The sequence below is a fragment of the Protopterus annectens genome, chromosome 10.part0 (genome assembly GCF_019279795.1).
Source record: "Protopterus annectens isolate FY-2018-M chromosome 10.part0, PAN1.0, whole genome shotgun sequence".
NCBI lineage: Eukaryota > Metazoa > Chordata > Ceratodontiformes > Protopteridae > Protopterus > Protopterus annectens.
The window spans coordinates 65,518,194-65,542,223 of NC_056744.1; the positions used below are offsets into that span (position 1 = coordinate 65,518,194).

At 38.1% G+C, this 24,030-nt stretch overlaps 1 protein-coding gene across 1 annotated transcript in view; it reads left to right on the forward strand.

The window, feature by feature from the left end:
- The first annotated feature begins 992 nt into the window (after nt 1-992).
- The window catches only part of PIK3R6 (phosphoinositide-3-kinase regulatory subunit 6), a 738,015-nt gene continuing 714,977 nt past the window's right edge, over nt 993-24,030 (forward strand). The window contains exon 1 of the mRNA XM_044085023.1: nt 993-1,376. The gene's annotated coding sequence lies outside the window, so the exon portion shown is untranslated. The remainder of the gene's footprint in view (nt 1,377-24,030) is intronic.

A 24,030-nucleotide genomic window follows, 5' to 3' on the forward strand; every position in this document is an offset into this window, starting at 1 on the left:
TCACAGTTTCTACTGGCCTGCCACTTTCTGAAACTGATGTTCAAAGTCTCTTTCTATGATGATATCTAGGAAAAGGTTGAATATACGCTTCTTCCGTAAGCTACTACTACTAGCACAGAATGTGGCAATATCAATTACTGTTCAAGCCACCCTACAGTATGCGTGAGCTCTAGGTTTAGAGGGCTGCCCAGGAAACCACTTTGATTGCATAGTCTCAGATTATATTATTGAATTATATCTGCTGTCATTCCTTTGCATGGCTCTGTTTTCAGATATATAGTAGCATGAATTAACATAACCTAACAATGTGCTGTAGAATTTTTATACCATTGTAGGTCATTTGAAAAATGTAGGTTGCACATAATTTCAAAGGCATGTCAGTGTCAAGTTATCTAAAATATGCTAATGTGTCTTTAAGGAAGTTAGAGCTAATGGGTGAGTGAGGGATTCTTGCTGCTACTGTAAATCTTAACTATAGCTTCTTTGTGAAAGCACTTTTTATCTAACATCTCTTAGTCCTTCATCTTTCAATGCATACTAATATCACTAAATGTATGACACTCATAGCATCAAAATATGGATTATTTTTAAACCATGACTTGGATGCCAAGGATCTGTACTTACACTGGGAATACTTTCAAGTGCTATTTTTTTAGCCTTCTCTGTCTCGTATTTCCTCATTTTATGGACTACACATGTCATTTGTAATTTACTGTTAAGTCAACAACAGGAAACATTTGTTCTCGCTAAGTTTATTTTGTTTTTCAAGAGCACTTATTCCATGAATGACTCCTGTTGAATAGCCTGCTGTTTGTGTGCATACTCACCTGCTTATGTTTATAAGAAGAGAAGCAAACAATTACAAAACAGCAGACAACCGCTTGTCAGTCTATACAGTAGCGATAGTTTTAAGTTCAGCTTACTTCCTCAATGGTATGACAAGGAAACCTTAGAGTCCCTTTGAGAGCTTTCTCTGGCCACTCCCCACACACTCAATGCTCGTAAGACATCTGGTACAGTTCAGGTGGTAATCACTGCGCCGTTACCAGGGAAAAGGACGTGTAGGTAGTGTGATCACTACGCTGTTACCAGGTAAAGGGACATGCCGGAGTAATAACCATACCTGAAGCAGACATAAGCTGTTTGTTGTGAGCCCGCCAGGCGGCACAGTGCTTAGACTATTGTCCTCTTACTTGACGATTAGCTACAAAATTTGCCACAATACTAGCGAGCAACTTAGAGACATTTGAAGGTAAACAGGATTGGAAAGAACCAAAAACGTCGGCTAAAAAACTTTGGATTATATTTCAGAAGAACTGTGATGGCGGGTCAGGAGATGAGCAGAAGTCCGATTTCTGCAGACTGTTGTGCAGTGGGTGAGTTTGCATCAACGTTAGGTTACTGTTTAGATGTATTGTCCCAACTTCAACTTTTTTGGTTGTGTTGCTATTGACCCCTACAGGTAACAGCTGTTGTCCGCTTCCCAGCCGAAGAAGCATGTAGCAGAAAGCCAGCAGCAAAGCGTTCTGCGAACACCCCCAAAACACACACACGCACTTTTTTTGGGGGAGCAGATAATTTCTTGGCTTCGATGTTAATGATTATTGTTACTTTCCTTGGGTCCCTTTGGTAAGGATGATGTTTGATTTCTGTAAGGTTGTCTCAATCTGAATGCAGCAAATTATAATTAGAACAGGATAATGGAAAATACTTCCTCGAGTTCCTGGACATGGGTTTCGTGGTAATGAACTTTGTAAAACGAAGATTTGCTATCAGTGTGGCACTAATTACACAATAATAAACATAGCTTGTTTATTAATAAATGTGGTACTGTAAAAAATTGAAATATGTAGCTGCATTTGTACAAATTTTGAGCAAGCAGGTGCAAAGACGGATGCTACAAGACGTTTGCGTTTTTGGTGGTACACCGTTTCTCCCTGATAATTTTGTAATTATTAGTTAAAGGTATGAAATCTGAAACTCAACAGTCTGTCATTATTTAGTGATTTAATTCCTCAGTGATTTACCTGAAAAAAAAAAACTAAAATTTTATGAGGAACAGACAAAAAATATGAAGCAAAAATCTGGAAATTCTGCTAAAATCTTGACGGATGAGAAGTGTGCAAATGTGTTCTGGACACGTCGGTAGCTGCACAATATTCTTTTAATGAGGTGCATCCAAAATGACTCAATACAGTGCGTCTTGAGTATATGTCCCTGTATAGTAAATTAAACACTGCACACTACACATGACAGAGTCTTAGTCTTGGTAATTTTTAGCCTCTGGACACCCGATGCATTATCAACTTTGCAGCGCCTTCTAGAAAGGAAATATTACTGGTGTTTCTTGGCATACTTGGAGTGGATACCCAAGATCAGACATCAGAATATTTATCTTTAATGCTGCAAAACTTCCATGTTCTGCAGTTGACCAGGCGTGCATGCCTCTCAGTCTCTGAGCATTAAGGACGGTTCTGACCTTTAAAAATATTTTAAAAAGTCAGAAAGAGGAGCTCATATATTGTTTCTTTTTAGAATAAAATATAGTCGTATACTAGACTCCAACTTAATTCTGTTATTTAATAACTTATGTGCCTTAAACTTGAACTTTATGAAGAAAACTACTAAATCCATTAGAGGATCGGCTTAAAATAGAGGTATAAGTCATAGTGGTAACTATCTCAGGACAGCACACCATACTAGACCTCTGTGTTGCTCATTTTTTTTTTGGTATATTTCTTCTGTAGTGCCTTTTCTGGTATGTGTATGACTTTGCTGTACAGTTGTCTGGTACTAGGGTTACAGTCTACCTTATTTTCTGTAAAACAGTCGTAAAATGTTTCTTTCTTCTAAATGTTACAGAATACAGCTATATAATATCTGAAATACATTAATAAACTATAAAGCGACAGAAATAGAACAATAAGACTTTATTAATACACTCAAAGTCTTTTGTGTAGGTTGAAGGTATGCTTTATCCTGCAAAATCTCATGTTTCAGTAAGGAATGTCCCACTTTTGGCATCTGAAAAGGTGGCTGACTTCCTCTAGAAACAAAATCCAGTGTATGCAAAAGAGGATATTGTATAGCCTTGAGTCATGGCTGTATTAAAGCAATGCTCTGTTTGATATTCATAAAACCATATTTATAGCCTATGGTAATAATTCTGACCAGCAGCAGATTAGATCTTAATGAAAAACAAAAGGCAAGTGACAGTGGTACAGGTGTAACTATCCACTGCATACAGTGCACTCTGTACAGTGCAGTCTTAATTGATCCCAGGCCTCTCTGCAAACTGCTGCCTGCCTATTAGATGAATCTGTTATAACATCCCATTTGTGGCAAAGAGGAGGTCTCAGTAATGCAGTCTGACTTTACCTGCTAATAAAACATACATCAAAGCCATTGTTACATGGTGGTGCACATCTTTACTTGCAAATTACAATAGAGTTCCCATGCAAGGTCCCTGTCCCACCTCTGTACCAGTAATATAGGTGGTTGCTTTCCTGTCTACCCACCACATCAGTAATATAGCTACTTATTTCCTAGAAGTTACCATTACCTTCCTCATTAACTTTAAAATGGATGCTGAAGGCTTCTTCTGGCCCAGATGGCCAGTGTCATTTTCATACTTTCTAGAGTTTTGTAGGCACTCTGCTGAACTGCTTTATATACCCCTCAACTTCTTAGCACAGTAAATTTAGACAACGCCCATACTATTGAGGGGACAAAGGCCCAAAAACAGGGGCAGCTTTTAAATATTGCTCTTTTAAATTGAAATAGTTGATAGAATAGCAGGATTTATGTTAGCATGGATAAAAACTGAAATTTGTGCAATTATTCAGTGACTTCAATTCTCAGTGATTTGCCAGAAAAAAACACACATTTTGGGAAGAACATACCAAAATATAAAGCAAAAATCTGGGCATTCTACAGAAATCTGGACAGTTGAGAGATGTGCTGCTTTAGTACACCACACCTACAGGTATTGTACCAGACTGAATGATAAATATGTTGAGGTGTGCAGTTCCTATACATACCACTGGATCACCATGGTGCTTTGCAACCCCCCCCCCCCCACACACACACAGTCATACACTATACATATAATCTGCTGTTCTCTGTAGGGAGGAGGCAAAGAATGAGTGAATATTGGCATTACTATCCCTCTTCTTGTACCAAAAGCTACCAACAAAGCTGTGCACAGTTGTCATAGCAGGCGAGCAGACGAGGGGTGTTTATACCAGGCTGACTGCCATCAACATATAATACATTGTTGGCTAGTGCTATATGCTCACTTTAAGAATAACAGAGGTTTCAGTGTATAATATAGCATATTGGCCATGTGTATTCCATAATTTCATTGTGTTATAATTTATCATAAATTACAAGTATATATAAATACTGTTACAATACAATACAATGCAATACTGTTCTGCAATGGAAATTACTGTATGAGACTTAATTATATTTTATGAATCCCACTAACTGTTTTTGGATCAGAAATTTGTCTTTGCTAATCAAGCCAGTTACACACCATGGGATTTAGTTGTTAACTTGGTATGCTCCATGGGATTAAGCTGTTTGAGCCAGTATGGACCAGTCCTAATGTTACCACAGTAACTCTTCTTCCTGTACTTGTGTATGGAGCTGTAATACTTAAGGATTTGCATTTGTATTGCATTAAAACTGGCCTAGCACAGGACAGTCAGACTAGCTACTGAAATTGCCTTCAGTACTCACCTCTCTGTGTGCTGATGAGCAGTAATGGCTGGTTATGTTTGTAGCTAACCGTCTTACCATCCCTTTATGCTAAATCATCAGGACATATGCATACATCTAGTAGAGACCCTAGTAAGATGTATACCCAGTAGACATCTCAGATCACTTATTAAGCTGTTAATGAATGTCAGGAAATCAAACCATGTGCATTTTGACAAACTGTCTTAGTATATATTAGTATCTTCCTGGAAATTCAGAACTTTACAAATAGATAATTTCATTGAGATACTGAAGTCATTTTTGTCTAGCATACTTTCTACTGGATTTCTGCCATACAATTGTTCTGTAGCTAGTAGTATATGGAACAGCCATGATCTAGGCTCATTTTAATCTATATTTGACCACATGTACCATAACAATTGTTCTGTGTGAGGTGATTTCATAATGCATTGTGTAAAGAACATGTGACTTATGATTATACAAGATTTTACAGATACTTCTGTACAAGTCTTGTTTTATTCCTTTATCATGTTGTGCATTTTGTTGGGGATTTATCTTTAGCATTAAGATTTATTTAATAATAGTTTTTTATAAATGCTTCAAGCTTCCTGATGTAGGTTACTCCTGTAAAAGACACTGGGCTCAAACAGTTAACCAAACTACTAAAATAAAATGCATAAATCATGATCACTAATACATTTACATTAGTACGTGGTATTAAGGATCTTTGGTAAATTAAGATGGTAAACCACCCTGAATACCCATCACCTTAGTAAGGCAGCTTTACAAAAAAAAAAACATATAAGCTCGCTGGGTCAGATAAAATCCTCAGAAATTTCCTTTATGACATAAGCTATAACGTGGTATTCAGCATACACACACACACACACACATATATATATATATATATATATATATATATATATATACACACACATATGTATGTATGCATATATATATATATATATATATATATATATATATATATATATATATATATATATATATATATATATATATATATACACACACATATGTATGTGTGTGTATATATATATATATATATATATATATATATATATACACACACATATGTATGTGTGTATATATATATATATATATATATATATATATATATATATATACACACATGTATATGTATCTCATAAAAAATAAGTCTGTTTCCATGCATATGGTCATTGAGCTGGAGGGTTCAGTATTGGACGCCTGTAGGTATAGACACAATGTCATATGTATTCTGTGCAAAAGAATGAAGATCATCATTTATGGAACTGAACCATGGTTGTATAATGCGTTAGTTTACATTTTTCGCTATCATGCATATAATATGTTCATATAATTGCTTCCTTAGTTTCCTCTCCATTTTCCCCACATAGAAGCCAGGACAAATCTGGCATTTGGCAATATGCATTGTTCCTGTATAGAACAAGTTTGACACTCAGCCCATTTCTACTAATATTGCCAAAGGCCAGATTTGTTTCAGTTTATACATATTTATTTATTTATGTCACATTTGTTAAACAGGTTAGTCCATCTGAGTTTGCAAACAAACCCATTTTCAGAGAGGACCCGAGGGGAAAAGCCCCAGCAAACATAAGTAAAGATAAAGTGACAATATACAAATATTAAATAACAAAATAACTGTAAAAAAAGAAAAGGTTATTAACTACTTACATTGCACTGATAGTAAGCAACCCATTTTCAGTGGAGACCCAAGGGGAAAGAGGCCCAGCAAACATAAGCAAAGGTAAACATACAGCACAAAATCTATTAAAAATAACAATGCAAATACGAAATTAATTATAAAGAGAAAAACAAAAGAAAAAATTATGAACATTAAGGGTTGCACTGATAGCAGTGGTCTAAATTTACTACATATAAGAGTAAAAACAAAAGGATAATCGTTGTTCAAAAGAAGGAAAATGTACAGACATTGATAGGAAGTGGGGGGAAGATAAATAGTGTGGAGAATGGGAGGGGGAGAGAAAGGAGGGGGCTATAGTAGGGCTATAGTAGTAGAGATGAGGGTTTAGGAGGTTAGTTTAAGCAGAAGTTACTAACTGAGAAAGAAAGTTAGGAGATGCAACAGGTTATACAGTAGGACAGACTAAGACTACGTGTGGTCAAGGCAACGGTATAATTTCAAGTTTAGTAGGTGGGATTTAAGCTCCTTTTAAAACAGTGAAAGGAAAGGTTGGATCTAATATGGAGAGGGAGTTTGTTCCAATTTAGTGAGACAGAGTGTTTGTAAAGTAGTTTACTAATATTCCTTTTTGGTTTATAAACTGAGAAAAGATGCTTTTCAGCACTCCGGAGAGGCTGGGTGGGAGAGTAGAGAGTAACATAGGAGGTGAGAGTAGGGCAGGCAGAGGGGTTGTTGAGTATGGAAAAGGTAGTGTGGAGTTGCGATTGTAGGAGAAGGTGCGGAAAGTCCAGCCACTGAAGTTTGTTTAGTGAGAGGCAGTGATGCAACAAGAGTGGTTGGTTTAGAATAAATCTGGCAATTTTGTTGTATGTTTGTTCCATTTTCTGCATTGAGGTAGTTTGGATATTGGTAGGGATGGGGGAAGCGTATAGAAGACTAGGTAAGAGAAATGCCTGCATAAGAGTGTGTTTAGTGGCAGTAGTGAGGAATGTTTTGTTCCTATAAAGTAGTCCACGTTTTGGTGGGGTTTTTTGATGGCCTGTTGTATGTGCAAGTCAAATTTTAGTCGGTCATCAGTTATTACCCCAAGGAGTTTGATGTGTGAGGCAGGGGAGATAGTGGTGCCATCTAGGGAGGAAAAAGAAAAGTTGGATTTAAGGTGAGGGAGTGTCTGAGGTAGGATGAGAAGGAGATGAGTTTTCTTCGGGTTAAGGATTAGTATTTCTGAGCCATTTTTCAACAGAGATAAAAGAATTCTGTGTTAGTGTGTGTAGTTCAGAGATAGTATTGGAGATAGATAAGAGAGTAGAGTCATTTGCATATTGTATTACAGATGAGAGACTGCAGGATGAATGTAGGTTGTTGGTAAAAATGTTGAAAAGGAGCGGTCCAAGTATAAAGCCGTGGAGTACTCCTGTTTGAACAGCAAGGAAGGGTGAGAAAGCCTGCTGCCATCTAACAGCTTGTTTTCTGCCATGGGGAAAATGGGAAGGAAACTAAGGGAGTGATTATATGAACATATGTATGATAGTGAACAATGTAAACTGACTAATGTGTTATACAAACATGCATTAAGATTTGAAATGCATTCTTTTTTTATTTTTCATTGTCAATACAATGGAAAAAGATCCTAGGAGTGGTCCATGGAGAGAATTACTGGAGAAGTGAGAACAATGGTGACAGTTATATTTAGATACATACAGTTTCCTTGCCTCAATGAAATGGTCAATATTACTTGTCTTTTAAAATTAAAACAATATGATATATATATATATATAGAGCAACATTATATATGTATTTTATTCTGCTTTTAGGTTTATATAGTGTAATTCTTAATACTTTCATCATTGTTTGCTATTTCAGTTTTGAATTAACTACTCAATAGCTTATGCATTTTTTTATATTTTGATATGTGTTATTTGAGTATTATCTGTTGTTTTATTGGCCACATTCTCCATGTGATGTGTGGTGGAAGTTTCAAAATTGGAAGGTGTGCTTTTTCTGTAACTGAAGAAATTCTCAGTAGGAGAACAAAAGTGCTACATTCTTGTTAAACTTAATTCTTATCAATAAACCGTTATGTGGAGCACTGGTCTGCATGATGTTGACATATTAAAAAAAACTTGTAAAACAAGGATGAAATGACCGTACCAAACAACACCAAATAATCTCACACAAGGTCCAATCAACACGCAGCACCCAATGAAGGCAGCCACACCATAAAGATAAATGACAGTTGAAAAACGACAATTTGACAAATAATAAAACAAGATTTATTCCAATAGTCAGATTGAGCGCTTTCTTTTCCAAACAGGAAACTTCATCAGAATCACTTGTCATCACATCTATTCCTGAATCTACAGGCTGGTTCTGTTCTAAAGACCAAACTCTGGGAGAAGGGCTGTGGAAAACACAGGCTGGTTGACTCCTCTCCACTGCTTCACCCGCAGTGACTGTCCTTATTAACTCTTAGCTACACCCCGGAACTTTTCTAGGTGTGTGATACCCCAGAGCAATGGTGTGCATAAATACAGCAACTGTTTTCTGTTCAGCAATTTCACTCTTCCTTTTCCAGGGTACCTCCTACCTAAGTAAAGATACGGCATCCAGATACAAGGAAATTATAGTCCCACTGTACTTAGCCCTCATTGGACCAACAATTGAGTACAATGTGCCATTTGGAATGCACTTGACTAGGCACTTACAGCAGCTGGAGGGGCCTCAGAGGTTCTTCATAAAGAAAATTGTTGTGTCTTTCAGCTTTTCCCAGTTAGGGGTCGCCACAGCGGAACTCTGGTCCACTAATGATTGGTAGGTGATTTTTACATGCCGAGTTACCAGCCCTGATGCACAACCTTCAATGAAGGTACGCCCATTCATGCATGTCTCCACACAGAAGACGCTCTAACTGACAATCGAACCGGACAGCGTCTTACTGTGAGGCGACAATGCTACCGCAGCACCACCACCGCGGATACTTCTTATACAGGGTGTAAACAGCATGTCCTATGCAGATATACTAAAACCTTATCCCTTTACTCTGTCTCCTACCACTTATTAAGGGGTGACCTATGCCTGACTTGCAAGGCACTCACAAATCCAGCCCTGATGGAGCTGCTACATGTCCACACGTCAAACAGCATGAGGGCCATCTGATCTAGGGATCTAAACTTAGTCAGTGACTGTAACAAAACATGCTAGAAAAACAGATGTGTCTTAGAGATTGCACCTTCTCTGGAACAGGCTTCCTATTCACGTTATACAGCTCCCTTCCCTGCCTGTCTTTAAATGCAGTTTGGATCAATGGCTGGGGAATCACATATTCACACCTGAGTACTGCCTATGTCCCTTATGGACAGGGGCAATATATAACATACTCAAGGCACAGGCACAAACCCATGTCATCATTTTGCCCCTATGGGACAAATATTGGGTAACATTGGGTTATATTGGCTAGGGTTGTAAAGGCTCTTAAGCTGTTAGCATAGTAATCTCCTATGAACATAATTGGCTACAGTTGTGAAATTTTGCTATATAAACAACAAACTTTATATTAAAAATAATATATCAGAACTTTGCTGCTTAAAGTTTTATAACACTTGAAATAGATACTGACTCATACAAGTCTGAGAACTGGTTGGCATTTAATAAAATTTGCCAATATAGCTCTTTGGATTACAGCATGGCTTCCCAGTTACCGCCTCTGTCTGGGGTAAGTACATTTTCCCAACATAAAGAATAAACATTTCTTAAAATTAACACAATGAGGTGTATTTAAACAGGTTATTTTGACTATTGTAACTTTTAATAAAATAAACATGCTCATAAGTTCTAGATTTTAATATAACATTCATTGCATATTATTTAACATAAATGTGCTTGGTAATCTATTGCTTTTTTAATGAAATGCATATATTTGAATAGGTTTTAAATGTCAGAATGATTTGCTATATTAATATATTTACATATTCAGATACTTGTTTTGATTTAAGGTAATGTGACATATGTAATGTTTCTAAAGGGTTTGCTTTACTGGAGATAATTCTGATGAAGTTCCATTGTCGTTGAAGAGTGAAAGCACTTAATTCCAATATGTTTATTTCTGTGTTAAAGCGCCTTATGTCAAGTTATGGTCAGTATTTTATTTTCCTTAAAAAGCACTTTAAATTTTGCTGTCTTACGTACAATTTCAGGTCCATCAGATTTTCAACAACATTAGCCTTGTTACTTGCTGTAAATGATAGTCTCTTTCTCAACACTGAGAGCTCCCTTTCAGTGAACTTATAGTAAATATAAAAAAGCTGTTAAAGGTTACCTGTTTTATTTATTTATTGTCTTTAGATATCTTTGTATGTGGATCTGTTGGATTGCCGCTCTTTATCTCCATTGTGGATGCCTTTAAAAGGTTAACTGTGTTCATCTGGCCTCCCATCACCATTTGTTTCTCTTGATGTGCTCAGATTTGTTTTTTCTTCTTTTGACCTGAGAACAGCTGCTTTCCTCTCCTTGTTGAGCTTTCCTCGCTTTTTGATTGGTTCTTTTATTGTACCTAAAAAAAAAACCTCAGACTTCATAAATTCAAACCAAAGTGTTTTGATTCTATGGCTGTATAAAGTGGTAAAGCAGTGAAGTTGCTGTTAGTCTTATGAAGTTCAGTGTCAGTAAGGCTGACAGTGCTTAAGATCAATAAAAGTGTCACATTCAATATTTCCAAATTATTGTAGCATTTATTTCTTTTTGTGTATGCATTTATTATTATTTTGTGTATCATGTCTCAGAAAGCTTGTTTTCTGTATGCACATGTAATTTATATTCTGTCATTGTTCCCTGCCATGCCTCATTTGTTTGCCATAACACAACAGGCTGTTGCTGTCCGTGCTCTGAATGGCATAACTCAGGCATCAAACCATGAATGAACTAGTGAGTGTATGGACAGTTCCACTTGCTATTTATGTGTGATACATCATTTGTGGAGACATTTCTTGTTGTAGCATCGCTGCTTCCTTAACTTTGCATGCTTTACAATTAACCCACTACAGGATAATAAGATGGTTTAGTGGTTTCCTTTTGTAATTCTGTGTGGCATCACATAACTTCAGCTGCTTAGTATAATGCACTGCAGTAGTACCTGTACATTGTATAATACTGTTGGTTACATTCTACAATGGTCATTAGGATTAAAGTTTTTTTTAACCAGTTTTCTATATACCATAATGGGAGATGGGGTCAAACTCAGACAAACTGTAGAAGATCTGTCTTTAAAGACTTTACAAAAAGTATAATATGGGTATGCCACCCATATTTTTCATTCTTGATAATGTAAACTTTAGGAAGTACAGCAATGCATGGAAACTACATTTGTGGCTCTGCAAACGTACACATTTTATGCCATCATTTCCAGTACAGAAAGGGAGATTAGACTAAATTGAAATTTGTACATTTTTTTTTATTTCCAGGCACTATATTGCCTAATTGCAATTGAATGCATTTCCTGACAGCCCCACAGTTGTGTGATATTGTGCAAGTGTCACCCTGACACCTACTGTCTTGCTGTACCAGTCGCTCTACCTGCTAATGGCACAGTAGTGCTGCAGCCATGCACTTTTGTAGTAACACGCGTGTAAGATGCGCAGATTATGGTGTCACACTCCATTTATTCTGCTGTAGTACACTGTGTCTTGTGGGTGGAGGTCCTCTCTTACTGTTGGGACTTTCCCAGTAAACAAATGTCAATAAATAAATATTTATAGTAATATGTGTTACATATCTTGCTACTCTCTGATGAGGGCAGTATGTTCCAGACACCTCACCACTGCTGCCACAAAAGCAGATATCCGACTGTAGTCACAGTACTTGTGGGGGTAGGGATGATGGGAGTTGCACTACTGTACGGATCTCCTTTTATATTAGCATGAGTATTTTGCCCTGGGGGGAGTTCATCCTTCTGGACAGCATACCTTGTGAAAAGTTAATCTATGGCAATGAAACTGTTCTCCTCCTCGTTCTTGTAGTAACACACTGATTTTGTATAAACACATTCTACACATCCTGATGACATGTTACCATTAAGCCAGTGTTAGGATTTTTCTTAAACACCAATATCAGCTATGATGCGTACCTCTTGCCCTGCCTTGCCTAAACAGCTAATTTTAACATGGTTTGTAGTTTACACATGCAGCTTGAGATCAAGCTGGGAAATTCCTAAAAGTTATTCTTAATGACATGTGAAATAAAACTTCAGAAAAAAATGTCCAATCTGGCACTATAGAATTTGTTGGGTGATGTAGTGGTAAAGTAGTTAGCATTGCTTCTTCTCAGGTCTTAGTTTTCTAATTTGGGATGGTCTGTTACCTTGCTGAGTGTCTTTGCAAATCTGCACATCCTCCTTACACTGCATTTCTTATGCTGCCTGGCAACCACTGGCAATATTAGAGTAAAGGGAAGGAGTTTCATTATCTGTAGTTTATAATAGCTTCGGTTCTGTTTCCATTGCATTGCACTGTAGTGTTTACATCTGAGTGCCGTTCTGTGAACGTGGAGCAGTAGTATACCTTTGCAAGACCATTTTCCATTAATTTACATAGTTAGCTATCTGTACTAATAGCACTAGGGATTCATATGTTGCTCATATGCAGACTGTAACACCCACATGTCATCACATAATGCACAGTGCTATTCTATCACATTTTACATTCCATGCATCACAATCCATTGTGGATTGGCAAGTACAGTGCAGTCTCAAGAATGGTCCATGAACTACTGTATTCCAGCAGAATGGAATATGGAGGGTTTCTGGAAATGTCCTATTTGATATGTAACCTTACAACACCATTACTTTTTGCCCCCTGCATAAAGACCTAGTGTTATAAGACATCATCGTACCTTCAAAAGAAGCTGGTTATTTCATCATTATCAAATGTGGCATCAGTAGGCTCAGGGGTTGTCTCTACGGTGTGGCCTTAGTCGTATAGCAAAGTTATTACAATAAAAACAGATATTCCAGGTAAACACTGGTATACTAAAGTGAATCAATAATTTTTCTAACAATTTACAGAAGAGGAGAAAGAATTATTGTCATCATAGAAACAAGAGCCCTGCATTTTTACTTTATCGATTTAGGCACTGAGAAGGTCAGAAGCTCATACGAATGTCAGTAATTGCTTTGTTATATTGAAAGCATATTTGTATTTTGTATGTTAATGTAACTTTCTGAGCTTCTTAATTGGGATAATTTCCTATCAAAAGGAGATGTTATGACACATCAAAGCAATTTATAGGTATTATAAAGTTTTAAGGGTTTGACGATTTATAATTTTGCAGTACAAAACATACATTTATAATTTAACTATTAAAAGGTGTGAAACTTTGGAAAGGTTAGTGTCATAAAGACAATAAATGCAGTATCACTGTGGGAAATGTATGTCATTTGTTAAAGTCTGAAATGCAGTCACTTTACTTTGGCGGGGCTTTCTAAGAATTTTGTTATTCATCTATAACCCACTCTGGGTCCCATTCAGAAGATTGATTCAGAAGGAATGTCAAACTTCATATGGTCATGACTATATGATTGACTTTCTGAAATGTTGAAGTTTTTGAATGGAGATCACAGTACAGTAGGGCATTACCCTTTTCCGCACTGTAGTGAAATCTCGGAGTTGGTATATATAATATGCAGGGGTTGTGGGGGATGCAGGGGGGAGGCTTGTCCCACTGCACAAAAATGTAGATTTCTGTTGTTTTCCATCGTATGACTTTTTGGAAAGTTGATCATATGGTCTGGACCATATGAATTTCAACTTTCCATTAAGTCAGTCTTCTGAATGGAATCCACTACTCTATATTCTCTTTTAATCTTCTTCTTCTGGCTTTTCCCGGTTAGGGGTTGCCACAGTGGATCATCTGTCCGCTCGTGATTGGCAGCAGAGTTTTACAGTGTCGAGTTGCTAGCCCAGCACCCAACCTTCCACAGGAGGCACACACTCACACCTAGGGCCAATTTTAGAGTATCCAATCCACCTACTGCATGTCTTTGGGATATGGGAGGAAACCGGAGCACCCAGAGGAAACCCACACAACCACAGGGAGGACATGCAGGCTCCACAGAGAAGGCACCCCAACCGAGAATCAAACTGAAGAACCTCTTGCTGGGAGGTGGCAACGCTAATCGCTGCACCACCGTGGTCTTTAATAATGCACACTAACTTTTGGCATCATGTGAAGCATCACATCTTTGGGAGCCACAGCACAAAATCTTTGTTTTCTGTGTTTCTTTCTTTACCAGACAGCTGGGCTGGTCTGAAGAATTTGTTTTTTCAGCCACAGCCCAGACTCATTGATGAGCAATTGCCAACAACAGTAACTGTTAAATTTGTGAGTTACCATAGATTTAGATAAAACTTGAAGCAAATGTTGAAGAGTAACTTTACTCAGGAAGCTAGTAGAATAATCAGCACATAATCGAATCTGGTAATAGCAAATAAAAAGGTGTGCCTACAGAATTCAAAGAGTACCTTTAATTGTATTGTATAATTCAGATTATGTCATGCAATTCAACACTGTTTGTCTGGGTTTACAGTGAGTTAGTATTTAATGTTTACAACCAATGCCTCTGAAACATCTGCTTTCAGGTACCAAGAAAAGATACTCTTTGAGTATAGTTTGAACTTTTTTATAAGCTTGTCGGTTGCAAATTGTGTAGGTATCTGGGTACAACAGCCACATCTAATCTTTTAAAATGATATTTCCCCTTATAATTATGCTTAAAGCTGGTCTTGACAGAGTTGGAGTGCTCTCATTGTTATTTCAGTTAGTATAAGCATTAGTACATATGGACATTTTGCAACTAAAGTAGAAAATGATTGTTATCCAACTTATAAATGTGGGTCATGAGCAAAAGGGTAACTCTTCCAGTTAGTAGTAGTCAATGCGACTATTGTAGAAGGACGCAACAGTGAGTTCTCTAGCCATCCACATACATAGCTCATTCTTAGCAACCTGAAACACAGTGGTATTGTGTGAAGAATTGAGCAATTACTCTTACTGCATACTGCGGTGGTGGTGCTGCGGTAGCGTTTTCACCTCACAGTAAGACGTTGTCCTGTTCGATTCTCAACTAAAGCGTCTTCTGTGTGGAGACATTTGTGAATGGGCGTACCTTCGTTAAAGGTTGTGCGTCTGGGCTGACAATTCAGTAAAAAATCTACTGCCAATCATTAGCTGGACCGGGGTTCTGTTGTGGCGACCCCTAACCGGGAAAAGCCGAAAGATGCAACAAAAATTACCATGTCTTTCTGTTACTTCTCTGGAGAACAAGTTTGAGATTCTCTAACTTAGTTTAATTTGTTAGAATATCGCACGTCTACAGAGTTTTGTCTGTGCAATCCAGTGAAAAAGTAGAATCTAAAAGAAGTCTAATGTATTTGTGCTGTGTTACCTTTCAGAGGTTATTAGTTAAGAGGTCCTTATGAAGGATAAGAGTTAAAGGACTAGATTTTTGTGCTGTTCCAAAAAAACACGATTGCTGGCTTACTAGGATTAATATTTCAGCTATTTTGATATATCAAGTTTTATAAGGAAGTAAAACAAGGTTGCATTTTTTTAATCAATCCGAGTTTAGTAACTCTTAGCATAATGATTAAATGAAAGGATGATCTATCCTAGGTGAAAATGTTAGGAAAATGTGAAAACAGGACTGACCTCAAAACAGAGCCTTGTGTGATTCCTCATGTAAAATGTTCCTTTATCCCTATCTTTGGAAATGTGAAATGACTCCAGGTCAGAAGCTGGGCTTCTTTCTGATTTTGCTAGCAAATGAACATGATCAAGTGACTCAAAGACAAGCATCATGCCAGTAAATATGCCAACTGTCAAATTTCCACTGTTTATATTGTTGTAAATAGTATCACTAATTTTTAAGTGGCAATCATTATGCTGAAAGCTTTACAAATTCCATATTCTGTATCAGAGACTGGCACAGGAGCAGGTCCGAGATTTTGAAAAGTGGAAAGGTACTGACTATATAGACCAGCAAAAAAAATAAAAAAGAACTGATAGCTTAGACTGGTATAGTTTCTGAAACACAAACAATGAAATGTCATAACCGGGCATTGAATTCATGTAAAATGGTTAGAGCACAAATACTTAATCTGAAGCCTGATTTAAAGTTTTGTTTAGAACCAGAAATGAACAGCAAATGTAAAAAAAAATATACATTTTAGCAGCTGATAAACTCAGAAGGGCGGTCTATATAAATGTGCTTTTCCTAGTGACTCCAGCAGTGCTATTTGAAAGGTTACTAGCTACTGCAGCTCACTGCGGTGGTGCTGCGGTAGCGTTCTCGCCCCACAGTAAGACCCTGTCCTGTTCGATTCTCAGCTAAAGCGTCTTCTGTGTGGAGACATTCGTGAATGGGCGTACCTTCGTTAAAGGTTGTGCGTCAGAGCTGGCAACTTAGTACGTAAAATCTGCTGCCAATCATTAGCGGACCGGAGTTCCCCTGTGGTGACTCCTAACCGGGAAAAACTGAAGGACACAACAACTAGCTAGTACAACCCAGCCCCTAGTAGGCAGTTTCTAAATAAAAAAAATGTTATAAATAATAAATGAGGAGCTCACAGCTTCTGATACAGAGACAAGATTACCACATAATTAACTCGTGGTAGCTTCTGTTTCAAAGAAATCACAAGGACATTTTTGGCTGCGTTGACAAAACTTGATGTCTTTTCAAAGAATTCACTCACTGAGGAACTGCAGTTTTCTGCCATTTCTTGTTAGCTAATTGTTACATAAAATTCAGAACTGCATAATTGGCAAGTCTAAATCTCTGCAGGCAGTTGTGTTTCTGTAGCTTGTGCTTATTAAAGAAGTGATATTTCGATGTTGCTGTTATACAGTTTCTTAAAAACAGGAACACTCTCCAATTTTGCCATTTCATTACTTGCACAGATAATGTACACAGGAAGAGGGAAGGAAGAAAGCTGCTATATAAATATATTTGTGAATGCAATACAGGGAAAGGAAGTGCTTTGTAGTACAGTGCTAGTACACCTAAGTTGTAGTGCTGTTCTTAGACTTCATAAAGGCACTTAAATTGCAACAGTGTGCAGATACATATATTTTACAACACGTAAACCTATTTCTCATACTGGGTGACTACAAATGAGCTTTTTATAGCAGCTCCAGAAAAAATTGCTGCATGTGTAGTATAGAACTGCTACTTTCATTTCTATCATGAAGTGATGTGAATATTTTGGTGTCAAACATTCAGCTAGTTTATTTTTGTCTGTGCAAACCAGAATGTTTCTGGTTATGGGGGAAGTCAGGCATTTCCTATTCAAGCCACTGTGTATACTTTAAAAAAAAACAATCTGTTTGCACAGTGAGTTGTGCTACAATTAAAAATATTTATCGCGGATTGTGCTTATGTAGTTTAGTAAATGTTTTTTCACTTAAGCTCGCCATTTCAGGAGGTTTCGTAGTAGTGAAAAGATATACTGTTCATAAACATGGCATTGTTTGGGGATGGGGGGGGCACATTCCTAGAAGAGGGATTTACTGGAAGGTGATGTACAATTCCAAGCCTTTTGGCAAAGCACTGTTCCTGTTATATCAAAGCTGTAGTAATTCCAGTTTTTAGAAGCTAAAATACTCTTGTGAATCTGTGATACAAAAAGCATTTTAAGAAAGATTTTTGTTTAAACCTTAATATGGCAGGGAGGTATCAAGGGTGGTCCTAAAGATGAGACAAGTGAGGGACAAGGAAGGTGCCATCAATGAAGACATGCGAAGAGCCACGTTAAAGACAACAGAGGATAAGGCGATTGTAACGGTGAGGAAGTATTAGGAGAAAAACTGGAGAGGGTATCCAAAGAGCATCTGAGAGGGGAGACTGGATAGGAAAGAGAGGGAGATTCAAGAACAAAGCCTGCTGTGTTGCCAGGAGAGAACTAATGAACTCGGTGCTTGGTGGACCTTTCACTCTTATTGAGGCAGTTAACCGCTGTCTCCTGTCTAAGTTGAAAGACAGAAGGTCCTAGGTGTCTCAATTTATTAGGAAAATGGCACAAAGGACCAGCATACAAACATGCAGTTTTATCAGGTATTGTGGGAATTAAGGAATGATGCAGGCAAAAGGAAATAAGGAAATAGCAGTTGGAGAAAGCTTCAGGTTTGACTTTTTGTTTTGTTTTTGTTATACACACACACACACACACACACACACACACACACACACACACACACACACACACACACACATTTCCTAGTCAATGAGCTAGCTGAACAGACACACTGTTTTCTTCCATCAACTTTTCATGCATTAATATCTGCATTGTAGCACAAGATGCTGGTTGTTGCAAGCGGTATGTCAAAATGAAGTGAACCCAACTTAAAAGAATGTAAACAGTGCTGTTAGGAAGATTATATATAAAGCTACTGTGATAAATGTTTGAAAATAAAACTGTTACTTTAAATATAATTATTCCATTAAGAAAGGCAGGAATCATGTTGCATTAGTAATGTAGGTTCCTGCATACTTTTTCTTAATGAAGCCTATCAGTGATGTATGAAAAGGAGGGCAGTCATTAGCCATTTTCTTGAGGGAGATTCCATGCTCAGTGCTGCTTTTGGGTAAAGCAGTATAGAGTAAGGAGATACCTGGAGGAAGTATCCAGAACATACCTCTCAACATCTTAGAGCAAGAAATCTGGACATAACCATAAATAATAGGGGACAAAGGTCCAAAATAGGGACAATTTTTAAATATTGATCTTACAAACTTAGAAAGTTGATAGAATATCAGCTTTTGAATTAGTGTGAATTTTCTGAAGGTTATGAAGTCTAAAACTCAAATGTCTGTCATTATTTTCTGACTTCAATGTTCAATAATTTGACAAAAAACAAAACAAAAGAATTTTATGACAAATTGATCAAAATATGAGGCAATAATCTAGATATCCTGCAAAAATCAGTACAGTTGAGAGCTGTAATCCAGAAGGAACCGATAATCTTTCCTTGACTATGAAAACTAGAAGAAAGAGAGTTGCTTAGCAAGTCAGAGAAACCTAATAATAAATAAGACTTTTTCCCTACTGTTGGGACCATTACTAAAGGTACTTTTAAATTGCTTTGTCTACTCAAGTGATTTTTTGGGAAGATCCTACATTTTTTCTGTCTGCAAAAAAAAAAAAAGTTATTTTATAGACTGGCACTCTCGGCTTTATTTCCTATTACATGACATCTATACTTGCATGTATATCTATATCTACTTCTATATGTATGCCTACATTCATTTGAATTTAGCTATTCTGTCTCTATCCAGCTGTATATTTATAGTTGGTGTGTGTGTATATATATATATATATATATATATATATATATATATATATATATGTGTGTGTGTGTATCTATAGCTGTATCTTTTTCTGTTTATCTAATGCCTGTATCCACCAAAAATAAATGGAATAAAAAGTATCTATTACAACCATTAACAAAATATCTGTATATTTTTTACATTAAACAACTACTTCACCCACCCCATATTAAAATTAAACCACTCAGAAAACTTCATAACTTTGTAGTACAGAATTAGGTGAATAAAAAAACGTGGAGTTTGCTGGTTCACTGACATAATTTTTGGAGCCTACTGTTTTTTTACTTTGCTATGTATGTGTGTACTCTAAGACACAAATTAAGGAATTTTTTACAGAACAATTTTCAAACTTAAATGATAGAACTTAAATAGCTCACTACAGTTCAGTATTTCACAGTTCTCCTCAACCTCATTTATACTGAATGCACAGCCCTAGCTAGTCTGTGTCACTGGCCTTGCTTCACGCTATCTTCCTGCAGGCACCCTACCTCTCTTATTTTGGACAGGCCCTTGCCTGAATATCTGGCTTTCAACTGTATAACTCTTTGGAAGGTCATTATTTGAATTTCAGGCTCACACCTGTTTAACTCTCTTGCACAGGCCCTTGCATGGGTAACAGGATCCCACCTGTATAGATCCTATGGTCCATAGGTTATGTGCGTTTGGGGGGTTGCAGGGGGCATGCTCACCGACAAAAACAATTTTCACTGCTGTTTGCCCCCACTGCCTGCTGACTATCATCACCCTCTTGAACAATTGTTCATCACTGGGGCAAGAGCAACATGAGAATGACTGTTATTCAGAACCCATCAGCGATGGTTTGAGGACTTTCACTTAAAACCTACATTGCTGTAGGCACAAGGGTTGCTGAGTCAAAACAGGATAATGCAGCAGGTTGCCTGTACTGTTCATCCTTCACTTCTACAAAGGATGTTGTCAGCAAGCAGTCCCACCCCTTCTGTCAAGTATAGGAAGTGGTCTATCTTGTTCTTCACTTTCCTGTGTGCTCACCCATTCCTGCCTCCCTCTCCGCTTCTTGAGAGAGGTGAGTGCTCCAGCACCTGTTACTTCTTTTCCTTTCCTACTTGGCTTCTGTAGTGCTATGGCCATTAATCAACCCCAGTGGCCTGGATCACTGTGAGAGCTCAGTTCCTCTATGCCACACAGCTAGGCTTGCATAAACATGGTTTTATGTGTTTCTCTGTTCGTAAGGGTGTTAAGGTTGTGTTCAAGTTTATGTGTGCTCATGTCTAGTGTAGTAGGGTTAATCTGCTCAATTTACTAATGCATTCTAACCCCTTACATTAGTCCACCCCCAACCTTAAGCTTGAACCTTACCTTATCAAAAAAACTTTCGTAACACTACCACTATTCAGATATTCAGACAATTATTTCGTGAGGATTTGAGTGTTTTTTTTGTTGGTGTTTTAAGTGTCAGTATTTTTATGTATCAACATGAATCGTTGGGAGTTTTAGAATCATCATTTTGACATGTCTGTGTGTCTTTAAATACATTGTGTGTGACTGTGCATGTATGTATCTATTTGTATATGTACACACACACACACACACACACACACACACACACACACACACACACACACACACACAGATACATTTGACTATCTCATGAAATATCAAACATAAAATTACAGTCTCATGAAATATCAAATGCTAACAAGTGATCATTTTAGAGCAAATCAAAATTATCAAAATTATGCAAATGTAAAATTATTTTTTTTTGCAGGAGGACTTTCTGCACCCCCTACTAAATATATATACTAACTCTGAGAAATTCCCTTACCCTGCTGCAGCGAGATCTGATATAAAAGACTTATGGCAAAAACTCCATTTAGGTTCATAGGTGTTTACTAGGCTAACGACCACAAGGACCTTTTTAAGCCTAGCCGTGCATCCCAAATCTCTGACAAGTTCTAATACCCTTGATAAATGTAAGCATGGGCCTGGGAGATGAACCATTTACAGGTTTCCTGTTTGCATCAGAGACATGGGTGCAAAACCAGGGATGAATTTCCAGTTTCCCTTCTAGTTATCCAAGATACACTTGAATTGGGTTAGGGAGTAACTCTGCTTCACATGGATGGGGAACCTGTTCCATAGATGGGGTAGTCTCTGAGATACATAACTATCTCTCCAGCAGGTCCTACTTATATCACAAGCAAGGTTTAAGTCTTTAGAATGGGTAATTCTGGTGCTGTTTGTCCATAGGTTCATTGGTTCATAGGTTCATACTAGGCTATCTGCCCTGGGGCAATTACAAGCCTAGCCCGATTTTGTTTGGCTTATGCCACCCCTTGATTTGAGTATACTGTGCCCTTTTTAAGGTTTAGTTTACTGTGCCTCTGTCTAATAGTGACACGGAAGTAATCCCCGGGACAAACCTACGATCCCCCATCCACTCCTCAAGATTCTTCTTGAAGAGATTCAGTGAGGTGCTCCGCCTAACATGAATTGGAATTCTATTCCAGAGCGAAGGGAGCCTCTGAGTTATGAATCTGTCCCTCCAGCAAGTTCTATTTATTTCTGTGCTGAGGTTCAAGTTCCTCGAGCGTGTGGCTCTAAGGGATTTAGATTTACTGAGGTGGAGCATGTCCATTAATTCTGGATTGGACATAGCTTTATATGTCAAGCATAGATCACCTCGAAGTAGGCGGTATGCAACTGAGTAGAGCTGGAGTTTTTTTTAACCGAGCAACATATGGCATCTGCTTGAGTCCCTTGATCCTCTTGGTGAGGTACTTTTGGGGTCTTTCTAATTGCTGCAGGTGTCAGATAAGGTACATCCCAAAAGGGGCATTATATTCTATGATGGGCCTGATGAGGGATGAATAAAGGGGCATGATTACCTCTCTTGATCTAGATGTGAATCCTTTCATGATGAGGTGGGCTATGTAGAAAGTCTTTCTAACCACTTTGGCAATGTGGTTGTCAAAGGAGAGATTGCTATCAACTTGGGTCTCCAGATCCCTAATTACTTTCTCTGTACTTAATGGGTTACCGCCTATGTGGTAATTTGTGGGCACATTGTTTTTGCCAAAGGGTATGACTATACACTTTTTGGCATTTAGCTTTAGACCATGGCTCTGGCACTAGTTATCCGTCTCTGTGAGACCTTTTTGAAGGATGTTTGTGTCAGCTGGAGAGTCGATTATGGCGCCCAGTTTGCAGTCATCTGCGAACTTGGTGAGCCATAGTCCTTCCACGTTGGCCTGTACCTCGGAAAAGTATATACCAAACAAGAGCGGTCCCAGGACAGAACCTTGTGGGATGCCACTTGTGACTGGTTTCGAGTCTGACATGGCTCCAGCAACTCTCACTCTGTGGGTTCTGTCTTTGAGCCAGTTTGCGACCCATCTTGTGACATAGGGGTTTATATTTAAGCTGGATAGCTTATCTATGATGCCCGAGTGGGGTAATGTGTCATATGCCTTTGCTAGGTCCAGATAGGCTGTGTGGACTACCTTCCCTTCATCTATGGCTTTGTTGACTGTTTCAAAGAAGTCGACCAGGTTCAAAAGGCAGGATCTGCCCTTGACGAAGCCGAATTGGGTAGGATCTAGTGTCTGTAGGTCCCCAATGTCTTTGTTTATGCGCTCCATGATGATCCTCTCCATAGCCTTGCAGATTAGGCTAGTCACGCTTATGGGGCGATAGTTTCCAGGGTCCATAGAGGCTCCACCTTTGTGGAGTGGGACCACTGTTGCTGTACGCCATTCTGTGGGCACATATCCTGTAGTGAGGCTGAGATTGTACAGCTGTTTTATTTGAGGGGTTAGTTCTTCTTGGAGTTCATGTAGGACGCAACCCGGGACGCCATGTGGTCCCATGGAAGCAGTGTTTTTTGCTTTGGAGAGGGCAGCCTTCACCTGAGCATCAGAGATGTTTGGGAGGCAGCCCTCTGCCGGGATAGATACTTGCTCTTTTGGGGGGGGGGGTGTGGAGAAGTTTGCACTGAACCTGTCTGCCAGGATATTGGCGATGTCTGTGGGTTCAGTGTATTTTTTGTCATTTAGAATCAACTCAGAACAAGTCTGGGAGTTGCATCCCAGGTTCCTAACATAACTGAAAAAAGCTGAAAATGTAGTCGGTATCCCTGTTGAAAGGTGCACTCACCAAAAAAGCATGAAAATGGAAACACAAAAGTGAGGACCCAACCACTAGGAATGCGCATGAAATTGTTCTGTATAAACCACTAATATTCCAACTGAAGAAGTAGTCAGCCACTCGATGTGTAATCCAAGACACGTTCTTT